The sequence below is a fragment of the Phyllostomus discolor genome, chromosome 2, assembly GCF_004126475.2.
Source record: "Phyllostomus discolor isolate MPI-MPIP mPhyDis1 chromosome 2, mPhyDis1.pri.v3, whole genome shotgun sequence".
In the NCBI taxonomy this organism is placed as follows: domain Eukaryota; kingdom Metazoa; phylum Chordata; class Mammalia; order Chiroptera; family Phyllostomidae; genus Phyllostomus; species Phyllostomus discolor.
Genome location: NC_040904.2, coordinates 190,278,569 through 190,294,400, shown reverse-complemented (window position 1 = coordinate 190,294,400; position 15,832 = coordinate 190,278,569). Strand labels below are relative to the sequence as shown.

Below are 15,832 nucleotides of genomic sequence, written 5' to 3'. Positions count from 1 at the left end.
AAGAGGAAGTATTCCAAGAGTTTGCCTCCAAAGGAACTTCCTGGAAAAAAAGTTTTACCTGTGTAATGTAAGAACTAGAAGATACCTAAGACATTACCTGGTACCACCCCACTCACTTTACGTAAGAGCAAGTGAAGGTCCAGAGAGTTTAAGTGGCTTGCCCCAGGATACACAGCTAGTTAGGGACTAAACTGGAATTAGAAACAGGTCTCCCAACTCTCACCGGTGCTCCTCATCTAAAGGTTTATGAAGAAACTGAACCAAATATAGTGCTTAAAAGTCCAATGGGAATTAAGTGTTTCAGTCATTCAATTCAAATAGAGGTATGCTTATCCCTAGAGAAATGGAAGGAAAGAGAGACATTAACGGAGTTTAAGGACATAAAATCCAGCTTGGACGGAGATGACAAACCTCCATGTCAAATTGAGGTGTACAACCAAGAAAGGGTACATAGCAGTAACACTCCCTGTTTTCAGTATATATCTGATCTTTCTGTGGAAAATATATAAATAGACATAAAAGTTATAAACACTAGGTGATTTTCCACTTACCATTTGGCAAAGATTTTTAAATGGTTAATCCCAGCATTGGGTCAAGAGTGTGAAGAATCAGGCCTTCTCAATACCATTGGTGAGAGCATAAATTGGTATAACTATTCTGCAGGGCAATTTGGCAATATGTTTTCAAAAGTCTTCAAAAATGTATACCCAGCAACTCCACTTTAAGAATTTATCTTAAGGAAATAATAGTACTATTTCCCAAAGACATATAAAGAAGGATATTAATCATAATTTAAAATATTAGCTAACATCTATTGAAAATTACATCATTTAATCCTCTATTTTACGGTTAACGTGCTCCAGAGCGCACAGTTGAATGGAAGAGCTGGGATCTGAGTAGCCTGTACTACACACCTAGGCAGAATCAAGATCACAGAGGCCTTGTGAGCTATGCCAAAGGGGTCAGGCCTTACTTACTCAAGGTACGCAATGGTGGAGCCACTGAAAGATTTTAAGCAGGAAAAATGACCGGGTCAGATCTGCATTTTGCTATATAAAGAATGGTTTGGTGGGGAGGACATAAAGCAAGGTAAGAGACACTTGTATAAATTAGAGAATTAAATATAAATAGAAAACAAGTGTAAGAGGGGTTAAAAACTAGAATCAAAAGGATCCCGCTGACCACTTAGATCTGAACTGTTAAGGGGAAGGCAGCATCAAGGGATGACTCCTAGGGTTCTGGCTTGAGCAAATGGGTGAATAATAGTGCTGCTTACTATGGCAGTTGGAAAGGTGGAAAGTTTAATTTTAAAGCATGTTGACTTCAAGGTGCCTATAGAGGAGCCTCTAGAGGAGTAGACTGTTGCATCTATGGGTCCGAAGCTCACAGGCCATGTCTGGGCAGGAAACAAAGATTTGGGATCCATTTGTCATATTTAATTGCAGTCGTGGCCAGTGGATGAGATCATGTAGGGAGAGTAAGAGAAAAAAGCTGTTGGGAATCAAGGGAATACTGATGTTTCAGGAAGAGTCAATCCATAAGAAGCTGATAGGGAGGCTGAGAAAGAGAAACTAGAAAAGCAGAAAGAAAGCAGTGTTGTACATGGCTGTTACAGAAGCCAAAAAAAAAGAGAGTTTCAGCAGGAAAGAGTATATTTCCAGAAAGTTAATGCTTAGAGAAGCCCCACTAGACAGGTCTGAAAAGACTTTATTTGATTTAGCCGTAGTAACTGTGGAGAAAGTGGTTTAACTGAAAACAATCTTGCCTCTGCAGGATTTCGGTGAGTTGAAAAGGGAATAAGAAGGAATGGGAAAAAAAAACTCAGTAGAACAGAAACAACTCTTTCAAGAAGCTTGACTGTTAAGAGGGAAAAAAAAGGGGTAATACCAATCTACAGACAGGTGTGGGACGTTTAAACCCCACGAGATCCCACTGCCCTGATAACCAGGCTGTTCTGTTTTAATCGAACAATTCATAACAAACAGGTATTAGAGAAGTACCCTGAGAAATGAGAATTTCTCAGTCGCAAATTCAGTAAAGTTGCAGATGGACTTTTGATGTCCATAGCCCAAACTTTATTTTCACTGTCATGTAGAACACACATTTGGGGGTTTTGTCCAGGTTATTTTGACAAGTTTTTTTAATAACTGTGAAATAAAATATTAAGGATAAAAGAGTGATCATTTCTAATATTAGGTGTATTTTCATCTTTCAAAAGGCTGAAAACAAATGAAAGGCTAAAATGGATTTGTGAATTTTGCTTTTTTTCCTCTGATCCTAAAGGAAAATAATTGGAATGGACACAGTGATTTCTTTTTTTTCTCTGATATAAAGAATATGAAAAAAATGATGTCTATTTTTGAAGGTTGGGGATTTTTAAGTAGTTTTTTTTTTTTTCCATTTTCCAAGTAAATATAGGTCTCAATGTGCTCAGCTTTAAAAATTCGCAGGGGCTTTCGGGACTCACAGTGACAACATTCCCTAACAACATTCTTGTTTATAAATGTAAGTAAACATTTACCGTTAGGAACAGTCTTTAACAAGTTACTGAACCTCTAGTTCAATGTTGGTTAAACAGCAAGGCAGGATATTCTGACCAAATAACACAAAAGTACTTTTTCATTTCATGTAATATCAGTTTGTTTTTTTGTGGAGCAGCTTTTTTTGTTTTCATTGTTCAATTACAGTTGTCCCCATTTTCCCCCATTACTCTCCCCTGTCCTACCCTAAAGTCAGTTTTTTAATATATTGAAGATAAAAGCCTGATCTTCTTAAGGTCACTGAGTTTTAGGAATATCTTAAACCCTATAAAGAAACTAGGAATTAAATGGAATTTGAAAAAAAAACAATATTGCCATGTTCAGTCAAACACACAACAATCAGCTCCTTTGTACAAAGCATATATTGAGTTTTTAACTCTCACAACAACCCTAAGAGTGAGGTATTATTATTATCTTTCCTACTTTACAGTGGAGGAAGTTGAGGGTAAGAAAGGTTAAAGAGTTAGCCCAAAGACACATAGTTAGGAAAGAGCAAGTTAGAACTCAAACACCAGTTTTCCCATGGGAGGTTTTGTTAAGATAAACAAACATATAAAATATAAGGCATACAAAATATAAGGTATTCAGAATAACAGTATAAGCAATCTTAGAATGCACTTCTGTGATTATTGGTCCCGCTCACTCGGACATATGCTTCACAAGTTGGAAAAAAGGACAGCTCACTGAGCTGAGGCGGGACAGTTAGCCAGCTACACATTCCAGCTCTGCTACCTACTGCCTCTGTGACTGGAGGGACACTTAGTTTCCTCATCTATAAAATGAAGGTAATTAATACAAGTCATCCAGAGCTGTTTTGAAGTTCAAATGAATAACAAATAAAGCACCAAATATAGTACATAGCCCATGCTGTAAATACTCACTACATACCGATTCCTTCCTTTTTTAGGAAGACTGTATGTAGAACTGACTTAGATCTTCAACAATAGGTTGAATTGGGATATTAAAAGAGAATGGGGAAGCTCATTCCAGAAAGAGAAAACACACAGTTAGAGACACAGCAGGGAAATAGTGTTTACAATAGTTTAACTGAAGCAGAACATTTGTATTGAATAGTATATAATAAGCCTGGAAAGTAGTTTGAAGCCAGATTACATAGGGCCTCAGCCAAAGAATTTAGCTTTTATATTATAAGTACCAGGGAATGGTGGAAAATTTGATTTCTTTTTAAAATTATTCTTTATTGGTCTTATTTGCTATTATAAAGCAATACATGTACATTGCTGAAAGTCTTAAATTACAGAAAAGTGTCAAGTGTAAAAAAATATATAAATCACCTTAATCGATGGTTACCCTTGGGGGAGAGAGAAAATTTTTCATTCCTAAATCTTTTGGTGGTATTTTGATTCAATTTTTCTTTTATCATGTACCTTTATTTTAATACTAATAATGAAGTTTACAAATACATAGGAAACACTAAGCACATTTACATAAATTTTTATGCAAAGATTTGCCTCTAAAAAATAGAATTGCATATTTGGGATGGTCAGATGACCAGTGAGAGCTCCCCAGTGCAGGAACAAATGAAGTCTGAGCTGTACATTTATACAGTACAATGTGTGCTTATCTTTATTATGTATCTTGTTCTGCAATGTCAACCTATAGTTGCAACGTATTTCCCTTTTAATTTTAACATAATGAAATTACTTAATTTATAAAAAATATTACTACCATCACAGCATCACACTGTCCAAGGATAAACCTCTGGGGACATTTGGGTGTACCTTCTCCAGTTTAAAGGTTTGAACTTAGAAATAGATGGGATAAAAGTGGGACTTTAGGTGGCTTAGTCTGACCAAAGCATACACATATGAGAAAGATCTAAGAAAGGGGATCATGGGAAAAGATAGACTATGTTGGGCTGTGGCAACAATTCAGGCATAAGTCAAAATGGGCCAAGTCCTAGCTGTTCTGGCTCAGCTGTTTGGAGGATCCTCTGGTAAACCAAAAGGCAGTGGTTTCCATTCCTAGTCAGGGCACATGCTCAATGCCCAGTTGGGGCACATACAAAGGAAACCAATAAATGTTTCTCCCCTTCTCTCTCCTTCTCCTTTCCCCCTCTCTCTAAAATCAGTAAGCGTGTCCTTGGGTGAGGATTAAAAAAGGGGGAGGGGCAAGACTGGTACAGTGATAATGGACACGGAAAGAAAGCAACAAATATGCACAGAGGGGAAATTGAGAGGACTTGGTGATTCATAATCTATGGAGAGTGAAGAAGATGAGCAATGAAAGATGATGCTAGGGTGTCACCTTTGGCCACTTATGTAAGCCTCAATTTCCTCATCTATAAAATGGGGTTAATGATTGTACCTTCCTCATAGGGTTGTTGGGAGGATAAATGTATGACATCTAAATGCTTGCATAATAACTGGAATGCATGCTCAGTAAGTATTAGCTGTTATTGTTTTTATAGCTGTTGAGTCTAAATGACTTGCTTAGTGACAAAATTCTTAAAAGAAATAGGAAACGGGGTAGAGGTCTGATTCAGGTGAGGGAGGTAGGGTTGACCTATATTTTAGTTGTATGTCATCTGTCCAGAAAGTAATATGAAAAATAGAGACCTCTAGTGAAGAAGATACAAGGTACATAGAACAATTCAGTCCCATCAGAGTAGGTACCTGGGAACCTCACAGAGTTCTCCCAGTGTTTCTTCCATTGTTCAAAACACTGCAAAATCCTTTATTGGAATAGCCACCAGCTTCCTCATTTCATTTTCCTGAATCTCATTGACATCCTGAAATATCTTCCCTTTCAAAGGTGTCGCAGGGTGCCAAATCTGAGCTGTGGGAGTGCTGAGTCACCTGGGTGATTTGATGTTTCACCAAAAAACTCTGCATAAGATGTGATGCATGAGAGGGTGCATTGTTGTGATGAAGGTGCCAATCACCACTTGCCCATAGCTGCTGCCATTTTCATCATATTGAATCTCTCAATTGATGAAGAACGTTGAGGTAGTTAGTATTTACTGATTGTTTGGCCTGGAGGGGCATACTCATGATAGACAATACCTTCCCAATCAAAAAACATGGTTAAAGTGGTCTTGATCTTGCTGTGACTTTGCTGCACTGCCTTTGGTCATGGAGAACCAGATGACTTGGGATGACTGGGCCCTCATTTCCGGATCACAGCTGTAGACCCACAATTCATCCCTGGCTATGACCTTCTTGAGGAGATCTAGTTCATTAGTAGAGGTTTGAATCAAGTCATTAGCAACTGCAGCACGATGTTCCTTCTGCTCTGGCAGCAGAAGCCACAGAACAAATTTTGCCACAACACATTTCATGCCAAGATCCTGCATCAGAATCTCAGACACAGTAGTTTTTGGAATCCCCAGATCAGCTTTAGTTCTTGCACTGTCAGTCACGAGTCTTTGTTGATTTCAGCCTGTACATATTCAGCATTCTCAGGTGTTCAGCTTGTTGCAGGCCATCCAGAACATGGGTCACTTTCAACAGATGCTCGACCATCTTTGAAGCATTTGTGCTGCACTCATTGCATCATCCCAAAAGCCTTCTGAATCATCTAAATAGTTTCCACAGAAGAATGTTCAAGATTCACACAAAATTTGATGCAGATTCATTGCTGTACTCACTCAGGTATTTTGAATACAACGGCCAGACAGTACATATGCTCACTCACTCAATGGCTTCTACCTCTTTCACTGACTAGTACAGTGAAGTGGTCAACAGTGAAGTCATCATTGTTCACGCATGCGCATTCCAGTCCACTCTCCTTGGCTGCCAGGTTACATCGATGTCACACAAACCATTCTCATTATATTAGCAATGGCTGGACTTTCTCCAGACAGACCTTGTGTGTCAAATTTAGGTTTGTGATAAATAGTGAATTAAAACATTTACCAAGAAGACACCATTGGGCCAGTGATGCTTTTTTTTAAAGATTTTATTTATTTTTAGAGAGGGAAGGGAGGGAGAAAGAGAGAGAAACATCAATGTGTGGTTGCTGGGGGCCGTGGCTGCAACCCAGGCATGTGCCCTGGCTGGAAATTGAACCTGCACTACTTTGGTTCACAGCCGGCACTCAATCCACTGAGCTATGCCAGCCAGGACTGGGCCAGTGATGATTTTGATAATAGGTGCATTCTAGGAAGACTCTTACATTTATGAGAAGCAGACATATGGAGAGTGGATATCCACCATAAAGTATATACCTCTCCCCACAACCTCCATTTGTTAATAGAAATTACTCTAACTAGTTAGCAGTTTCTACATGTACTGACTTCCTTCCTGAATGGCTCTACATACAGGACCGATATCAAGGCACTGAAGCACCTATGTTTTGGAACCAGATCTGTTTGAATCCCAACTTTTCTTACTATTGTCTGATTTCAGGAAGATTAACTACCTAAGCTTCAGTTTTCTTGTTTACAAAATAGTATAGTAAAAATTACCACCTCATAGGGTTGATGGGAGAATTAAATGAGACTATTTAAGTGAAATCCTTTGTGAAATTTAAGATATGATACAGATACCAAATAGAGCTGTTAATAATAGAGGTTATGAGTTATATTTCTTCTCCATCGCGTATGGAGCCAAATGTGAGAAGCACTCTACTAACTGCTGATCACTCTGCTCCCTTGACATTGATCTTTAGCCTCTCCTTATGTCTCAGTTCCTTTGGGAACTTTAAATGTTGCCCATGATTTGGTGAAATCCCAGAATGCCAGGCAGCATCTTTTTGGCAAAATGGCCTGTCAGCCTTTGTTTGGCGAAACCCTTTGTATTGGTTTTCTATTGCTGCTATACATAAATTACCGCAAATTAGTGGCTGACAACAACACAACCATATTATCTTTCTCGTGTGTGCCCTGACTAGGGATTGAATTCACAACCTTGGTATATCAGGACGATGCTCTAAACCACTGAGCTATTTGGCCAGGGCCACAAATTTATTATTTTATAGTTCTGGAATTCATACATCTAAAATGGGTACTGCTGGGCTAAAGTCAAGGTGTCAGCAGGGCTGTGTTCCCCTCGGGATGCTCTAGGGGGAAAAATCCATTTTCTGGCTCTTTCCAGCTTCCAGAGGCTGCCACAGTCCTTGGCTCATGGCCCCTTCTTCCATCTTCAAAGCTAGCAACAGTGGATTTAGTTTTTCTCACATCATTAATGCTCTCTCTGGTTCTCCTCTGACCATTCTCCTCCTGTAAAGGACCCTTGAAATGATATTGAGTCCAGCTGGATAATCCAGAACAATCCCTCTTTGTTAAAGTCTGATAATTAGCAACTTTAATTCCCTTTGCACTTTTAATCCCCCCTTGCCATGTAGCCTAACAGTCACAGGTCCTGAGGATTGGGACCAGGGCTTTGAGGGGGAATTATTGTGCCTAACACACCTTCCACAAAGAAAACTTCAGGGAGGTTTGCTCCTGCTTTGCTCCTCTTCCTTATAAGACCTACCCTTTTCATTAAATGACAAACTGTCGATCATAATTTGATCATTGTAGCAGTTACAATGAGGGGGTATTTCATCCTGAAATTGTTCTTCTGGTCTACTCCTGGCTCTGCTCCATGCTTAGAAATATATCTGCAGCCAAACACAATGAATATTAACTAGCTAAAACTTGAAAAAGAAATAACAATCCCAGTAAATCTTCTCCAGCATGGGAAAGAAAGGTTTATCACCAAGCATTAATTCTTACAAATGATGTGAATGTCCATTTCATTTCTGAGACTCAACCTACTCCACAAGTCCATGGTGATCATTATCAATGCATATTTCTTATTTCTTTAACAGAACCTCAACAGCACTGTTTAGTTCCAACTGATGATTAATGGACAGAAGAGTATGTTTAAGAAAAACAGGTGAAAAATATCAGGTTGAAAGGCAAAGCCTGTAAATATATCAGAGACAAGATTTTTTTTAAGGGGTAAAAGGCCATCCATACTATTTTAGGATCACCAGGGTTCACATAGTGTGGTTGGAAATGGGGAAAACCTCTGTACCTTTGAATTTTGCTCTGAAATTCAGTATTTCTGTCTTTTAATTTCTTTTTCTTGACACAAATAAATGTGCTCCAAAGAAATTGGTCCAAATCCCCAGTGAAGTTAATTTAAAAATATTTAAATGGTCAATCTTAATTCTGTAGTGGGTAGAAGGCTTGCTTTAGTGTGTGACTGAAAGAATATCTAGCTTGGAAAACAAGAGAGGCCAGCACTTACTCTTTTTTTATAACTTTGGGCAGGATACTCAAGAGAAGGAAAGGAAAGAGGGTCAACAGGTATTGGGCATCTCTTAACTACCAAGCACTGTATTTCCATACCATTATCTCACTTAATTCTTACTACTTCCTTGTAGGTAGGCATTACCCCACTTTAAAGATGAGAAAATTACAGCTCCAAGACATGAAGAGACTCCCCCAAATGACACAACTAAAAAGTGGCAGCACTGGGATTAGAGTCCAATGCTGACTCCAGAGCCCACATGTCCTTCCTCCACCACCCTCAGCTGCTCCTTCCTGAACCCCAAGTTTCCTCATCTACAAAATAAAGGCGTTGAGTCCCGTGATCTCTCATACTCCTCACAGCTCTTACTGCATGGCTGTGTGGTGGGGCAGAAGGGGAACCAGGAAGGGGTCTCAGGCTCCAGGGCAGCACATCGCTCTCTCTTAAGTGGGAAGCCACTGGGACTCTGTGTCCCACCTGTACTGTCTCAGCTCCCTGACTGATGAAAGGAGGCTGGTGCTGCTGACAGCACCATAAATGATGGTGGACTCCCATGGCCCACAACTTTAAAAGAGAAACACAAGTCTTCTATTTCTGTTTGTGGAACCACCTTTTATGAATTCCTGTTTCTAAAAACACATCATCAACACTTATTGTTGAGAATCTTATTGTACCAAACACTGAGTTAAACTGTTTTGAGAAGCTCCACAGGAGATAGCAAAGGAGTATAAGAGATAGTCCGTGTTCTCAGAAGCTTACGACTAGCTAGGGGAACACAACCAACATGTAGAGAATTTTCAGAAGACCATGTAAAATGAGGGACTGAGCTGTGTAGTCTAGACAATATGTACTACAGGAGGTCAGAGACGGGAGATCAGTGTAGGCTGCAGTTCTCAAAGGAGGCTTCGTGAGAACTGGGGCAAAGACAACATTCTTTACCTTGCATCTGGACTAGTCTTTCTTGGCCTTCACTGTGATTGGGAAATCCTGGTATGAACTTTCACATAGTTCCAGCCTTTTCAGTTTTGGAGGCTGCAGTGATGTCCTTCATATCACGTCATCTCAATGCCACTTCATCTTTATTGGCACATCTGGGAGGGGTAAAACCCCAATGGTATGCAAACACCGTCATGGATACTTGCTTCAAGCCATGGGAAGTTTCATGCAAAACCAGTTTCTCAATAAGGCAAATGTTGTGTCATGGTGTAAGAAGCTTGAGAAACTAGTTAAAGGCAAAGCCTGTCATAGCAAGAACCAAATTTGAATGGGGACACTTTTCTGTCTGTGTCAGCTATGGTCTGCCTCCAGCCCTTCAACTGCAGAGACCCCATCCTTAAGCATTTCTCCAACACTTTGGCCAGAGGCTGCTGGGCCTTGTTCCATGTAGCTTCTTACTCCCGCACCTCCCTCATCTGCCCACCTTCAGGTGCCATTCTACTGATAAGAGACTCTAGTTCAGAAAAATCGTTTCAGAATTCTGGATCTATCCTCACCCTTAAACAACAATGTGTGTTTCCCTTTCTCCAAAGTCCACCCTAACTATAATCTGGGGATGCGATCCCAAGAGATAGTCAGAGTTGGTAAAATAGTCTAGTAGATTAAACATTCACTGTGTTTACTGTGTATTCTGAAACAATGCTAGACTGAGGAATATCTTTTAAACTGGTTGAAGATAAATGAATACATAGGAAATAGTATCTGAGTGTACAAGATGCCGAATCAAGGGTAACTGGTTCAGAAAAGTGAGAAATCAGTAAGTACAGAAGTAATGAGGGAGCCCTGGCTGCACTGGCTCAGAGCATTGTCCTATGAACTAAAATGCTGCGGGTTCCATCCCTGGTCAGGGCATGTACGGGAGGCAGCCAATCTTTGTTTCTCTCACACATTGATGTTTTTCTCTCCTTCCCTCTCTCCCCCCTTCCCTCCTTTTCTCCTTCCCTCCCTTCCTCCTTCTCTAGAAATCAATAAATATATCCTCAGGTGAGGATTTGAAAAAATAAGTAATTAGGGGAAGTTTCCTGGAGGCAGGGTTTACGATAGACCTTAAAGAATGGGAAGAATTTGGAGAGGCAGGGAAGAGAAATTGACAGTCTGGAAAAGAGAAATACCAAAACCAAAGACAAGGAAAGTGGAAGATATTTTAATAGAAAGTCGAGGTGGTCAACCTGCCTGGAGGAAGGGTGGCACAAAAATGTGCATAGCAAGAATTAGTGGGAAATGAGATCATGTGGATAAGGTGAATTCATCAACAAAGTTAACAAACATTTATTAAGTGCTCCTTAAGTGTCAAGCAACAGGTCTCTTGCATATAATAACAGTAATAGCTTACATCTATTACCGCTTACAATGTGCCAGGCATGTATTAAGTACTTTACATATATTATCTCATTGGATATATTATCTCAATATATGTACAGACCTAAGAGGTATGCCCTGTTGTATCTCTATTTTACCCATGAAAAGCATGAAGCCCAGAGAGGTTAAGGAACTTGCTCCAGGTCACATAATTACTGAGTAAAAAAGTCTGGATTTAAACCAAGGTAGTCAGCTCAAATGTGGGTTCTGAGCACAATGCTAACCTGCCTCCACACATACTTATTTTATTAAGTCCTCATAAAATTCTCTATGATATAGATATTATCCCCCATTTTGCAAATGGAGATCTAAGACTCCAACAGTCACTGAATGGCCCAAGGTGGTTCTGCCAAGTACAAAGCTAGGATCTGAAAGCAGGTCCACTAATTCCATGTCCATTAAACTTTCTGTTACAGCATAGCTGCATGGCCGAAGAATTTTCTATAATGGGATCAAATTAGGGGAAACTTTAACAACCTGATAAGGGCAAGAAGCCTACAGGACAGGAATAGGGAAGAACTTCAAGGTTTTGAACAGACATGACTTGATTAATGAAGGTAGGTCTAGGTCTGGCATCAGCCTGGCATGGAAACTTCAGTTAGAGAAAGAGTGGACACAGCAATGGACCATGTCAGAAGTGGCAAGGACCTACAAATGGGCATGGGGTGGGGGGGTGGAGGAAAGGATGGAAACAGTGGTCAGTGTTTGAAAGAAAATCTGATTGTTCTTAGGGACTGAGCAGCTAAAGGCAATGAAAGGAGATTAAATCGAAGGGGACTTTGGCTCCTGTAGAAATGACTTAATGAGCCCTGGCTGGCATAGCTCATTGGATTGAGTGCGGGCTATGAACCAGACATCACAGGTTCGATTCCCAGTCAGGGCACATGCCTAAGTTGCAGGCCATGGCCCCCAGCAACCGCACATTGATGTTTCTCTCTCTCTCTCTTTCTCCCTCCCTTCCCTCTCTAAAAATAAATAAATAAAAAGATACTCCTCTTTAAAAATAAAAAGAAATGACTTAATGAACTATTGACAGGGACTCAGAGGTAATAAGAGCATCTGGCTTGTAGCAAAAAAATGAAGGTTGTTTTTGTACATATTAGAATATGCTTGGAAGAACTGGCACATTCTGGAGGAAATGACCAGTATGCAGTCAGGGATGTGGGATTGGAACTCAGGTAGGGAGCAGAAGCTGTCAGTCACGTCTGACAAATAAGCTATGCAGGATCACTGAGGGGCAAGACAAGCCTGATCCCAGGAAAAAGGTTTTTCATTGTCAGAGTAAGACAGGAGTCAGAGAACAAAAATGCAGTATAGTGAAAGAAAGCAAGCCCAAAGGCAAGCCACAGGTCTCAACAAGTGGTTAGGGCCAAGGCAGAGATAAAAATAAAGGGACATAGCAGCAAATACAATCTTAGCCTGTACCAAGGAGAAATGACCACTGAATAATTTTGTGTCCTGTTTCTGGTATTTTGGGGTGTTCCCCTATTGCAGGAGCCAAACCCAGCTTAACTGATGGGACCCTGTAGTCTGACCCTGCAGAATAATCAAAAACTTTGTTAGTAGGGAGCACACAATCTATAAATACATCAGCATCGGGAGAGAACTAAATGCTCAGAAGAGGCTTCTCCACTGAATTGTATATTTAAAAAGTTAACAGTGGCACAATTCATGTTTTGTATATTATACCACAGTTAAAAAAAAAAAAGACGTCTCCCCTGAAAACATAAATGTAGATGGATCCCAGAAAAAGCTCCAAAAGCACATCTAATTTAGCAACACGTGGACTTACCCTGTTTGGTTCCAGATCTTGATTTCTTTGTCCCAGTTGGTGACTGTGCTGCTGAGGTGATGAGTATTTAAGAAGCCAGGGATGCTGAAGCTACGTGGCTCCCATGTCCCTTCCAATCTGGAAAGAGAATGAGATAGTCAGTTGAGGCTAATGTGCAGTGGAAACTCCTCTTCTGGCCTTTTTGCTACCTCTGTCCTTTTTCCAGAACATTGAGAATGGTATCCATTGGTCATAGCCCCACCCTCTGTGACCTCTTCTGCCTGACCTAGTTAAGAAAGTGAGACACAGAGCAACTCAGCCAGTACCTGGGAGGGACTTACCTGGGGCAGGAACCAGGGAGCCCTGTGATTTCAGTTCTTGCTTATTGCCCTTCGGAACCGTACCTTCAAGGTTCTAGGGTCCTTCTTCTAACTGGCTTCACAGAGATCACCTCCAAGTCTATCTACAGTTTCTTTCTTGCTTAGTATATAATCTGTTCCTAGGTCAGGGGTCCTCCATAACCCAGGGCAGCCGAAAGGCACTTTGATACTCTTGGAAGTAGCTAGATAGTGTTCCTCCTCATTTTACAAGTGAAGAAATGGGGCCCAGGGTTGTCGAGCGGCTTGCCTGAGGGCATGCACCTGGTTAATTGCAGAACACGAAGAAAATGCAGGCTTTCTGATCCATTCTCTAAATCTCTTTTAGCTAGACAGAGAGATTCCATTTGAAATATTTGGAATTCTATTTTTATTAAAGCTTTGCATTCCCCATGATTGGTCTCTTTTGATGCCCTTTTCTCAAAAGATGTTTAAAATGCTGAAAATGCCTGTTTACGGGTCCAGAAGAGAATGGTAGCAGCACTGATGGAGGGAGGAACTCACTGGTTACCCACAAAACCATCACAGACTGCCTATTACGCTGTGGCTAAAATTTGGATCTATGCCCTCCCGCAACTCATATACAGCACAGCCTAGTAAGGGGGCCCTGTGTACCAGGGTTCTCTAGTCCTTTCTGTCATTTCTGCCCATGTTGACCTTGATTTCTGCCTCTGAAATCCTTGATTACCAATGTCAACAGGCAGCTAGTTGGCTTGGGAGGGGCCTTTCAAGGCTATGGCAAGATAGAGGAATGACAGAGCAGCTCACCATAAACGTACCAGGCAGACTTCGGGAAAAACTGGTTGTTCAACCCTGCCACCTCAAGAAAGATTGTTTTGTGTAAAGCTTGACATGGTGCAAAATAGACGTACGCAAGTTGTCTCATTGCCACACTTGTTTTGGGAGGTATCTGTGGGTCACTTTGGCACACAGAAAGATCTCCCTGCCCGCCTCCTGAGATCAGTCAAGCTATAAAGTCAACCAGATTAAAATGGATTATCTGTTTTCATCAAGCCTATTTATCTTTTCTATGGTCATTTCCTGAATAGGTAGCAATTCAGGTTTAGAACTTTAAAGTCTTCAGGTCATGCACTTAGAAAATCATAGAGCTGTGTGAGACTTAGAAATCATCTAATCCAGCCCCTAATTTTGCAGATGAGCAAACTGAAGTTTCCCATTATTAGGGTATTATGCTTCCACAGTACTATACAGCCAAAGATTACATTCATTTCTTTACAAGCCAAAATGACACCGTTGGCTCCATGGAGCTGGCAGTTACTCTAAAACCTGTGGTATTTTTCATATAAACCTCTGATCAGCCAGACTTTCTCCATACCAGGTTTAAACCATTCATTTCCTAAAATTTTGTTTAGGAGTTTACATTTTCCCTTTCCATTCCATTTTGCTAGTTTTAACTCCATCTTTGTTAAGTTTTTTAGTGTGTTTCGGAGAGAGGAAGATCATTTGCTAATATGCACTTTGCAGTGTGCTTGCTATCTCATATTTAATAGTTAAATTGTTCTGAATAAAACTCTATAAAAAGCACTTAATCTGGAGTTTCCCCATTTAGTTTTTCAGATCCTCAAGGAAGGCAGATAACGTTTCTCCCTCTTACAGGAAGGAGCTTTAGAATGGGCGTTTCCCTCACAGGGCAGAAGACAATTCTCACAGCTCATCCCCTCCCAGGAACTTGAGTGCCTGGGGTAGTGCGGTGAAAGAAAGACCAACCCTCTAACCCCAGAGGTGAGCAGTCTTTTTTATGTCCATTTCAATGTAGCATTTAATAGTTAATCTTTAAGTATTTATTCCAAAGAAAATGAAAACACTAATTTGAAGAGACTTATGCACCCTTATGTTCAGTGCAGCATCATTTACAATAGCAAAGATATAGAAGCAACCCAGGTGTCCATCAATAGATGAATGGATAAAGAAGGTGTGATATATATATAGATATATATATATAGATATATATATATATTAATATATATACATAAATACACAAATAGAAATATATCATTCTTTTAAGAATGATATCTTGCTATTTGCAACAACAACGATGGGTCTAGATGATATTATGCTAAGTGAAGTAAGTCAAGCAGAGAAAGACAAATACCATGTGTTTTCATTTACATGTGGAATCTAACAAAACAAAATAAACAAATAAAACAAACCATAGAAATATAGACCAAAGGGATGGTTACTAGAAGGAGGGGGTAGGGGATGCTTGAAAATGAGAAAGGGAATATAGTCAATAATATCACGATAAGTTTACATGGTGACAGATGATTCTAGAATTAGCAGCGTGATTGATCACATTGTAAGGTATAAAAATGTTGGACCACTCTATTGTACACTGGAAACTAATATAACCAATTTATGATTGTATACCAACTTGACTTAAATTTTAAAAAACAGTTTATCTTCCATAGCCATAAGAACTGGAGGAGTCAAGAAATTTAGGAGTGGGAGAAAAGAAAGGAAGGATTTCCTAATCTATTTTGTACCCAAAAAGGATATCTGTTATATGAAAAAGGAGTCAACTTGAGGAATATTTGTGATGACTTTATATACAGGGGTGGGCAAAAG

The 15,832-nt window shown here is 40.0% G+C and overlaps 1 long non-coding RNA gene across 1 annotated transcript; it reads left to right on the top strand.

The window, feature by feature from the left end:
• The first annotated feature begins 849 nt into the window (after positions 1-849).
• Positions 850-10,379, top strand: LOC118499133. Its single transcript, XR_004901652.1, has 2 exons — positions 850-982; positions 8,877-10,379. It is a non-coding gene; the product is annotated as an uncharacterized LOC118499133 (long non-coding RNA).
• Positions 10,380-15,832: the final 5,453 nt, after the last annotated feature.